Source organism: Borostomias antarcticus (assembly GCF_949987555.1).
Source record: "Borostomias antarcticus genome assembly, chromosome: 16".
NCBI lineage: Eukaryota > Metazoa > Chordata > Actinopteri > Stomiiformes > Stomiidae > Borostomias > Borostomias antarcticus.
In genome coordinates, this window is record NC_140249.1 from 18,401,806 (window position 1) to 18,414,048 (window position 12,243).

Genomic DNA, 12,243 nt, shown 5'->3' on the forward strand with positions numbered 1-12,243 from the left:
TGATGTAGTTGTTTCACTGCATGGCTATGGCTAACCCATGATGTCTATATTTATTAGTTCATGAGGCACGTACAGTATACTGTATACATATATTGTATACAACAGTCTTTGTGAAGAAGAAGACAGGAACTAAAGGCATACATACATGCACAGTCGACTATGCTATGCCATCCTCACTGTGCCATCATAAATACAACTGTAATAAGAAACCCTACGCGGATTTCAATAATGAAAAGGAAATACTCTCTCAAGCTTAAGCTGGTTCAAACTGAATAGAGATCACTAAAATGACTTTTCTTGAGTTCAAAGACTACACCAACAACTGAATAGTGAAATGTGACAAATTTGAGGTGAATCGTTCACTTTTTGATAAAAGCATGACACTTGTTACACTTGTACAGTGTATCATTGTAATCCTTGACAATCAAAACATAGGGGTAGACATAACTTATTTAGTGTTATCATGATTGGTTCAGGAGATATGATGCGAAATACATAATTTGGTTATGGAAGAAAGTAAAATGGCTGCCACAAGGTGCTTTTGCAATGGCTCCACATCTGAAAATGTTCAGGGCTCCAAACTGCACAAGTGTACCAGGTTTCATGCTTTTATAAACTAGACCAAGTCCAGTCTGGTTTCTGGGCTGGGGCCAGCTTGTTTCTCTTCAGGACTGGTTAGTAGGATGAAACCAGCTGAGCCTGGAAGCCAGACTCATCGTGAAAAAAAATTCACAATTTCACATCAAGTCTGGACTGTATTGCAAACACTTTTTTTTGCAAGGAAGTCTGGCTTCCAGGCTATCGGATGCCACCATCCACCTCTTGGAAGTGGGGAACACAAATATTATATGTGTCATATGTATGTATGTCATTTTGAAAAATTGGGTGAACTTAATCTTTATCCAAGTGACAAGAAAAGGAATTCATCCACAGGAGAAGCCTATAGCTTCCCTGTCTGCCTAAATGGATGACAAAAGCTTGACATGGCCCATGTCGCCACCTACAACAGACCAGCTAAAGTCTCGGCTTAATTCACCCTTCGCAATGCCACGTCGCGGAAACACAAACTGGACTTTGCAACAGTAACTAAGGGGGGCCTTAGCGAAGGGTGAATTGAAGTCTCATCCAAAGAGCTTACAACTCTAATTAAATCATTAAATTCTGGTCTACGCCTCACAGAGTGGATCCAAATTGACTTCCCACCAACCCTATTTTCTATTTGAACACCAAATAATAATTTTCTGCCCATCTAATTACAAAGCTTGACATCTGACCAAGCCAGCATCCGGCAGGGAATTATCATATGGGCCCAGCATTAGACCTCATTACCAACTTGAGTGCAAAATTACTACATGTAATTGGATGGGGAGATGAATCAACAGAGTCAGGGCCAGTGCTGGTTCAAGTACTCTGTAATCCCATGCTTGGTTAAATTGGTTGACTTGACTCAACTTCCCTGGAAAAGAGATGCCTTGCAAATTACGAGTTGTGTTAACCTGTAACCTTGTAACTCAAGAGGGCTGAGTGTGTACAGATTATGAATGCTGTAACAAAAATAGGCTTAGTAACGCCAGTGAATTCCATTCAGTGTTAAAATTCACACTTGTAATGGTAGGTTATATCTTTCCCTCTAGTTAATTATGGTGGAGCACAGCCTTGGAAGAAAGTCATCTATTGTGATGAGGTGCTGTGTTCTGGTATGTAGTAGAGCATAGAGAGATCTGAAGATATATACGGAGAGAGACCAAGGGTGAGTGGGAAGATAGCAGCAAGGAGAATGAGGCTGGCTGGGCACTGCTACAGACACTGTGAGCTTCCGGCCAGCAAGCTGGTGTTATGGGAGCCATCTACATGGCGCAGACACAAGTCGCGAAGACGTACTACTACAACATTCATGGACATAATCAAGATGGATGCGGGAGTGGAGACCACTGATGAGATCACCAGGTGTATGGAGGATCGGGATAACTGGAGACAAAGATGGGAGGCCCATCTGTGGACGACCTGATGATGAGAACCATTGCCAACAGGTTGGCTGTAAAGATTGAAGAAAATGGGTGCTGCTTTTGAAAGGGAGAAGATCCACTTAAGTCAAGAGTAATAAAGGTTCCTGCACTCAAGACTCTATGCAAGTCCTAATCACACTATTTCACTAGATAGCCTGCATATTAGAATACAAAATACTTCTCTTTACAGTAGAAGAGTTAGTTTGACTAACTTTGTAGTTGTATTTTAATGTAATGTAAGAAATGCCCACAGGTAAACGTGGGCAATCAGGGGGCGTTGGCGCAACGAGGGAATCATTTAAAATAGGTTTTGAAGCCATCACGTTCAACTTTTCAAATGTAAGTAAAACGCGAAAATGCAAATATCTTTTAACATGAGCTTTGCTTCGGAAAATGTATTGCGGTAATGTGATAAATGTTGGGTGACTAGTTTTAGGAGATCAAATCATATATAGACCGGTATGGTCCTTTAATACTTGTTATGTACAGAATGTTAATTGGCAATGGTTGAAGTGTTAGGGGCATGGTCTGCCCCGGGCACGAGAGGCTATGACTTCAAAGCTCTCTTGCCTGGGAGAACACACACGTGAGTGAGAAGGCTTGGACAGCTAGCCTGGAAGCCAGACTTCCTTTCACGATACAGTCTGGATTGCCAGCCACCCAGAATGATTTGAGTGGGTGGGAGTACTTGCCTTGACATCAAACTTTTGCCAAATCCAGTCAGAAGTATGGTCAAAATGTATTTTCCACTGAAGAACTCTACTAGTGCATACTATTGTTCTTCTTTAATTCTTGTTATTGAGTCTATTTCTATTTGACTGCACTTATGGCTGTTTATTCCCGTTAATGTTACCGCTCGCTGCTTCGGTCTACTAGTGGACTCCTGTATGTCATCTACGGGAACCAATCAGGGACTGGGGGCGGAACAACAGTTAAAATGCAGTCCCTGATTGGGGCCCCATTTTCTGGGAAAACTCAAATTGTTCTGGGCAGCTTGAAATCCAGACTGTATCGCAAAAAACTTTTTTTTGCAAGGACGTCTGGCTTCCAGGCTATCGGATGCCGCCATTCACCTCTTGGAAGTGGGGAACACAGTCCTATAGTATTCCAGGGGCCAATAGTGATGATAACCCTGCTTATATTGTAGCTTAATCATAGTTATCACTCTATAAACAAACCTACCCCCATATAAACAACAAAACCCTGATTCCTGCCTAGATCATTTATTTTCACTTTTGGACAATATTTTTTGAAAACCAATGATGTTATAAACAGTGAATATGTCTTCAGTATATTTTATCTTTCACATACACTCAAAAATGATATCAAGTTATACAGTTAATTTGACGCGCAAGCTATGGAAACCTCTTCTAATGCATGTAGGCCAGGGGCCAATTCAGATTTTGGTTCTCGTCATATGAAGAGACGCGTGAAGAGCAAGCCCCACCTCCAAAAGCATATTATAGAGACAATGGAAAGATGTGGGATAAAAAATAAAAACAGCCACCACCCAACCACAGGAGGACCTCAGACAGGTGGGCCAAGTGAACAGGAAGAGGTGCCAGATCTGCCCAGCTGCCAAAGACAGAAAAGTCAGCAGCTGGTTTTCCCAGTGCACCAGCACCAGGTCTGTGTGCAAGAAACACGAACATCTAGTTTTTGAGGCATGTAAAGCACTGAGATGGCAATTTGTACTCTACCCATGTGTAGCCCAGATGATCACTAGCTGTGAGTTATACCAAGCAGTTTAACTCACTCAGTTGAATAAAGTTTGTGAATAGCCTACATTTGAATAGTTTGATGGTAATGTACATACAAGAGCCCGGCTTATCTATGTACTCTCTAATATCATTATTGGTAGGCTAATTCGTATGTGAATCTGTTTTTTTCAAAAGCATGACGTGTTCCCTTCATTTGGATTCCGTTTGAGGAGCTTGCCAAAAGGAATTACCATCTGATGAATAATTGTTGTTGGAGGAAAACAAATGTTTATTGGAGATATATGATCATTACAATACAAATATAGTTTGATATGATTTTAGGAGCTAACTTTCAAACCTGTACATAATCAAACTAGTTCATAACCAAACTAGTACATAATCAAAATATTACATTACCAAACTTGTAGATACTCAAAATAGTACATAACCAAACTAGTTCATAACCAATCTTGTACATAATTAAAGTAGTACATAACCACGCTAGTATATAATCAAACTACAGTAGTACATAATGAAACAAGTTCATAACCAAACTAGTACATAATCAAACAGTACATAACCAAACTAGTTCATAAGAAAACTAATACTTAATCAAATTAATTCTGATAAATGTGAGAAACAAAATTAATAAAATTAATATTGTGGTCAGGATGATCATTGAAGTCTAATTGATTTTAGCTCAAACCCCTGTTTTACAATGGTACAGTACAGAACATCATACAAAATTGTGTTGCAAATACAGTACAACAATTTGTTTATTCAGTAAATTATAGGACAAATGAGAGACCCTCAAGGTCCTGGGATTTAAAAAAGCAAAATGTAGACATGTTCATTTCAGACCTTCATTGTTTTACTGTTACCCCCAAAGTTATAAAACCTAGTTTTGATTAGGCTAGAATAAGATAAAAGGAAAATGTGTGTTGTTCTCTCCAACCAGAAAATCAAGATAGTGACAACCACTTAATTTCCGTGGTGGCCTGTTTTATTTCAAAAGAAATGGCTCTGCAATTTATTCATTTTCTGATGAAAATGAATCAACAGTATGCCAGAGGATGAAGAGCAGTTGAATGCAAATGTTTCATAATGTTTTGCTTCTAGCTCTATTTGCATACAGGTACTATCTCAAACCAGAATCTTGGTATGGTACAGTATGTAGCCCAAGGCATAATAGCATGAACCTTGTCAATCCCCACAATGTTAATATAGTGTATGTAGTCAGACATAACAAGCAGCAACTGGGTCATGACGAGGGTCTCAAGTACTGCTTTCCCTTGGTTCACACAAAAGCATAAATTCAAATTTATGTTTCATTGTCCATTGAGTTGCCAGCATGTGCCACAGTATCTTTAGGCAAGGGGTCATAAACCCAACTCTGGATGAGTTACTGGATCAACTCTGGATCAATATTTTGTTCTGCATGTTTTTCATATGGGTTCTTCCGAAAACCGGGAGAACATGCACACTTCACACAGAAAGGCCCGGGAGATACCCCACCTGGGTAACTGACAACCATGGGGAGAACTTGCCCCCCAGACAGTGCTAACAGCATCCTTAGTGGGAATCGAACCCAGGACTTTCTTGCTGTGAGGCGACAGTGCTAAGTACTTTGCCACCGTAAGTAAGTAAGTAAGTAAGTAAGTAAGTAAGTAGAACTTTATTTATATAGCACCTTTACCAGCACACGTGTACAGAGTGCTTTACATATACCTAGAGAAGACATTAAAGTGCAAACAGTAACAGATAACTTAATGATCTAATTGAAAAAAAAGTGAAAAGAAAAAGTGCAGCTCTACAGTACACAATAAAAGGATATAGTGCAACAGTAATAAAATAATACGGCCAATGATTATTCGAACGCCTGTCTGAAAAGGTGTGTCTTCAACTGCCCTTGTCATGTCCATGTCCACAGACCTACGTTTATGGTATCAGGATGCTTGGTTGTTTACTTTCGCTGGAAAGATGTTCCTATTTAAAAAATGGAATTCTCTTTTGTTATTTAAATAGTAAGGTTTTTTATTTTTGTTGTAATGTTTGTTGTGTGTGGACCCCAGGAAGACTAGCTGATTGCCAAGGCATTCGCTAATGGGGATCCTTTAAATAAACAAATAAAGAAACAACATGATAATATATGGTAATGAGGTTGTAATGACTGACTTCCATCACAACATATATCTTTCCAGTGTAAATGAACCACATGATCTCTGTCATGCCATACGTTTCCTTCATGGTACATTAAGCGATAGCCGCTGGCAGGGCCAGTAGGCCTCATCAGGGAGTCGTTTATATGTCAGTAGGCATCTGTGTGCAGAGATAACAAATGGCCATTAACACAGTAAGCGTTAAATATGATCTCTATGAGCGGAGGTGATAGCTCTGACTGATACACAAACAAAAATCCCACCATGTATGTGACACCAACCTACAGCCTACATGCTAACAATGTTACGACCGCGAGTAGGCCTCTATGTGACACATGCAGAACACGACCACCACTACTGTGAGGGCCCACAATTGAAAGTGTCATTCTTATAGCCATTGAACAGAAATAAGTATTAAAATGTGTATGAGAGCAGCTGGAAAATACACCAAAAGTGACCGCAGCTGAGAATAAATTCTATAAAAGTTAATTGAAAATTCCAGAAACTCTCAATTGATAGTCTGTCACCCTTCTCTTCCATCAAAGCAGAATCCCATTGTGGCCCATTTATTTCTTTATCTAAAAGAAAGTAATGACACAGACTTCGTCTCCTCCAACCCTCTTTGGCAGGTCCCAAGGCCTCGGGGAGGGGAAAAAACACACAAACACAATATGCATAAATGCACGCTCTTGGTCTCTTTTGCCAAGAATGATTGCTAGCTTGTTGCTTATCATACTGCTATAAATCTCCATGCCTCTACTAGAGATGGGAATGGTTATCACCTCCTGGCAGGGACATTGTGAATGCTGCCTGACAAAGCAGAGCATTTCCACCAATGATTTATTGATGGCAGCAGATGTGTGTGTGGGTGGGGGGGGTTATTTATCGAGACAAGAAATAAGGAAATGGAAAAATAAAAGAATTAAAGGAATGGACAATGAGAGAGAGAGGGAGGTTAGAAGACACCCTCAGGGATTCGAGAGGGCTTGAAGGAAGCATCAAAATAAAGTTTGCAAATGGAAGATGGTTTATCACTCACTCATTCTTATTTTCCCCAAATTTCTGGGTATTCAAGGACGGATGAACTAGTAGTGAGTACTCGAAACCCTTGAATTGTAGAAGTCTGTCCTTGCTACCTGTAAACAATGTGAGACGCTCAAGAAAAAGTTGAGTGGAAAAGTGTTATTTATTCAATAGACAGCTTTAAAGCTGCAGTATGTAAGATTTTAAACCTTTACATATTTCTATATTTATATGGTTGGGTTTGTATGATTTCAGTGATTGAGCTCCTCTGTGAAAATCATGTCTTTCTAGACCGCTGTTTGGCTTTGCAACAGCAATTATAATAATTATATTGCGAATTATAATAATTATAATTTGGAGTTGGGTCAACGCTACAGCATTTAAAAAAAAAAAATAATAATAATAATACTTGGAACTGAGGATACCTCCTCCCATAGAGGTGAGGCCACACCTGGTTCAAACTGTCCACATGAGCTGATGTAACAGTTTTCATTACATCACTCCTCAGTATCGCTTCCACCCTTTAGCCCGCTATGCAACCGAGAAGCTAACAATTAGATGCCGCGGGTGGGCGGTATTTATACTGAGGAGTGAGTTTAACCAATTCCACTCTTACACTCAGATCCAATCAGCATCATAGGGCATTCTTCTGTGGTCTGATGGGTATATAAACCCATAAACCGAATAATAAAAGGATATACTGCAACTGTAATAAAATAATACGGCCAATGATTATTGAAACGCCTGTCTGAAAAGGTGCGTCTTCAACTGCCCTTTGAAAATGTCCACAGACGCGGCAGCTCTCAGTTCTTGGGGGAGTGAGTTCCAAAGCGTTGGGGCCACCGCCCCAAAAGACCGATCTCCCTTCGTCTTCAGCCGAGTCCGGGGTACTGCCAGGAACCCCTGATCTGAGGATCTCAGAGACCGGCTGGAGGAGTGGTGTTTGATCAGGTCGCAGATGTAGCTTGGGGCAAGCTACAGTATGCACCTTACTTACTGTGCAAACTAAAACCTCAGTGCTGCTGCCACCAAGTCTTGCTGCAGGTGTTTTGTAGTCACTCTAGGGTTTTTGACCACCTGCCTCCTCAGGAATCTGGTGGCAGCCGCTGATAGCTTCCTCTTTCTGCCATGTCCAGGTAGTGTAGCCACTGTTCCTTTAACTTTAAACTGGTGAACTATGCTTCCAACTAGGAACATTCCGTGCTTTTGCTATCTTTTTGTATCTTTTTCATTGTTTGTGCAAGGCAATGATCTCTTCTCTGAACATTTTGGACAATTATTTTGACTTGCCATATTTCTAACATGCAATCAAACGTTACTCTCAACAAACTCCTAGCCAGCCATGGTTTAGGGCCAAAATATATTTCTTATCTGCTGCTAGGTTATGAACCATTCAGATCTCAGGTCGTCTGGCACAGGCCTGCTTTCTGTCCCCAGAGTTAAAACAAAACATGGAGAAGCAGCGTTCAGTTTTTATGCTCCACATATCTGGAACCAACTTCCAGAAAACTGCAGATCTGCTGCAGCTCAGTTCTTTTAAATCAAGGCTGATTTTTATTAAATCCAACAATTATTCATTCATACACTGCACTGTAACTTTTATTCCTGTATTTAATTTATTTTGTTTTACATTTTTGCATTTCGTTTTATATGATCTTTTATGTGTTTCTTGCACTTTGTCTTGATGCTTTTAATGTCTCATGTAAAGCACTTTGAATTGCCTTGTTGTTGAAATGTGCTATACAAATGAACCTGCCTTGCTTTGCCTTGACTTGAGACAGGGGGTAGAATAATTTTGAGACAGGGGTTGAATAATTTTGAGACTACAGTAAAGATTAAAAGTAGCATTTCGTGTTGAAATTGGATAAAAAATAATTGTAATATTAGTTTTATTGAACTATTTCAACTAGCCTACTTTGTTTATTGCAAACAGCTGAGAAATTTTGAATTTTGAAAATAAGCCTAATATGCAATGGGGGTTGAATAATTTTTATTGCAACTGTAACCAAGTTCCGTCCACCACATTTTACACAAGAGGATTATAGAAATATGAACAATACAATCCAGGCACAACACAGTCGCTATTGCCAAAGGCAGGAAGGAAAGCTGGTTTGTCCATTGCCGACTTCCTACGCTTGATCAATATCCTCATGAGCACGAGTAGATCATTGGGCTATATGTATTCGTATGGCGTGTAAAGCAATTGTAGACTATATATCTTATTCTTTCAGCTGCAACCCTGTGAGCCTTTCAAGGGACGCTTAAATAAAGCAAATGTAGGCCATACTTTTATACTATACCAGTTTCAGGTTGGAGTAGGCAATGTGATGTCTCAAGTCTGTATACAACAGGAGTTTAGAGATTAAGATAAAACATGAAAATGGAAAATGTGAAGCACGAGGTGGAGAAGTATGCTGTAATGCTGCGTTCCAGGCAACCCATAACCCGTGTTTTTCCAACCTTCTAAACATGAAAATGCACTGGAATGGCAGTCAAACCTGTAACTTCCCACCCGTGAACTCGTACCAGATTGATGTACTCCCAGTTGCGCTCTCTGACGTCACACAGCCCTCTAAACAAGATGGCAGCCCACATGGGTATGGCGACAAAGATAACTTTAGGGCAACGTAAAGTAGATCTGTACGTTGTAATAAAATCTGCTATGTGTATGTAACGATGCCCAAATATGTTGACAAGAGATAGCTAGTGCTAGCTAGCGCTAGCTAGTTAACGTTAAGGTACATCTGAACTTGACCATGCAAACGGCGAAAAGTCGATCATGTCAATAAATAAAATTATATAATGTACGATTTCTTAGCATAGCGAAATTAGGCATACAATGTTTAGCTTGCAAGCTCCGACAGTGTGCCAAATCTTAAGCTTGCCATATTGGCTTGTTTACATTTATCCAGAATTCCAGGCACTCAGACAGTTTTCCTGGAACGCTATGAAGTCGTGAGTAGTGACTTGAAGTCGTAACTTACAAGCTCAAAATCCTACCTGGAATGCGGCATAAGCCTCCGGAAAAAATGGTACGTATTTCAGTAGGCCTATAACAATTAAACTATATGTAGCCTACTTCTCTTTGTTCCTAGGAACAGGAGGCTAGTCTAATAAATCAACAATAAAGACTTGAAAATGTAATACAAAAGGAGTGTTTTGGCCTACTTTGTTCTCCGCATCACCCACAGCCTACATGAAACTGCAGGAAAGCTAATAAAATGCAAGCGCATAGCCTACAGTCGGCGGGACTGTAAACGCACAAGTTCTGGTAAAATAGGGCTCAATCAGCTGACTAAATTATTCTGTAATCTTTCATATGATATCAGGGAAAGCCAAAGAGGGTTTTGTCGGTCTGTAAAAAGTCTTCCTAAAAGAACCTCTCACTATTCGCGCACTGATATTATTTTTTAATTCGCACACTGAGGCTCCATATGGGATCTTAACGTCCACGCCATTTTCCAAATGAATTGATCAGTCAGCGGGCAGTGCTTCATACATTTTGATCCGTAATCTGGAATTTAACTGATTATTTTAGCTGGTTAGCTCAACAGCATAAGTTACCATGGCGATATAGCACGGTGAAAAGTGATCCACTTTCGTGATACGGATAAACCAGGCTTGAACCTGAAGTTTTCGTGCTAACCCTGTAATCCTTTTTCGTAGTACAGGGCCCAGTCTAACCCATTCTATATGTTTACAGTATGTTACAATGATATGGCTGCACAGCACCAACACTGTTGCCTAATTAGTGAACCATGCTTCTCTCAGCTGTCCTTGCTTGGCGAAGAGATAATATTTTGAGGCCTCCCAAGCACTCATTACCACAGTGACAGGAACTGTCTATAATTGGGAAGCAAGGGGGTAAATATAATCAGAACTGTCACACAGCACTATGTCTTCACACTCAATTGATCATTATCTGCCTTCAAATCGACTTGAGCGTTTTCGTTCTGGCAAGGGGTGGGGGGGGGGGGGGTGGGGGGTTGAGCTATTACACCCATAAATTATTAATGTGTGTGTTGTTACATCCCCAGGCAAGTGTGATTTTATTCTTATTGGCATTAATAAGTGGGGAGTAATGAATCTCCCACGGTCTGTTCCCGAAGAAAGGCTGATGCCCCACGTTCATTATAGCCTGGAAACACACAAGGCGGGCCCCACTACCTGCGTTTGAGAGAGAGAAGGTAAAAGGGACCTGTCACATTCAACTAATGAAATGCTTGATTTGTTTGTTTTCTCTACCGACACACCTCAAATGTCACGTCCGGCCAAAACACTGGCGTCTCATTAGCACGGCTAATTAACTTCGCAACTGTCAAGCTAGCCCATGCTTACGAAACTGATGGCGGGAAAAAGTGTTGCTGAAGGGTGCTAATAACTCAAGAGGCTAACAACAGCTGACACGGTGCCCACTTGGATGCCGGGAGAGGGAAAAAAGAGAAACGTTGACATCAAATCGAGTTATCTCGCCGAGAAAGCTGGGGAGAATGGAGAGGGAGATAGACAGAGAGGAAAGCAGGCAATCTCATCTATAATGCTCTGTTATGGGCACCGGTGAGTAGGGCTTTGTTCCCGCTGTTTGCACTGGCTTTGAGTCCGTGCCTCCTCTGGATCCCTCTGTCAAACCCAGTAAGGAGACTGTGAGTGACTCCCCATCTAATGATGAATAGTGGCCCGGGGAGGCTGGGGGAGATGACTCCCAGGAGAGCCCCAGAGGCCGCCGCCCTGATTTATGACAGATTTATCTGCTGCTATCTGAGGCGCTGTCACCGGGCCAGGAGGATGAAGGAGGAGATGGGGGGATGACAGGGGAGAATTATGCAGCCATAATTGTCAATCATGGCCAGGATCAAGCGCTTAGCGTCGGCTGTTTTCATAACGGAGGTGCTTGAAGCTCTGGTGGAGGGCAAGGGCTCCCCTTTCAAATGAGAATGATATCCACATTTATAAATATATACCCTTAGATATCCAATTCTCAAATAGGAATTATACTCAGATTATTCTTCACTCTTCACGTCATTGACAGTGGTAATGTCTTTAGTGTAGGCATTTACCCAGGTCAATCTAGTGGCCAACCTTTACAATGGAACTAAGCTAATACTGCATTTGCAAACCCCATCCAGATTTCTATCACTCATGTAAGGGTTAAGATGATGTTAAAGTCTGCTTGAGGATGTACAAAAAAACAGTAGCTTGCAGTGGTCTATGGGTTCTGCTTAAAGGATGATTGTTCATACCTACCCACTGCTCCAAAAGAGACAAAAAATACCGTTAATATGATCAATTTTGGTTGTTGTGGCTACAAATTCACTGGCCCAGAAATAATTTATTGCAATTTTTGGGCACGGTTGT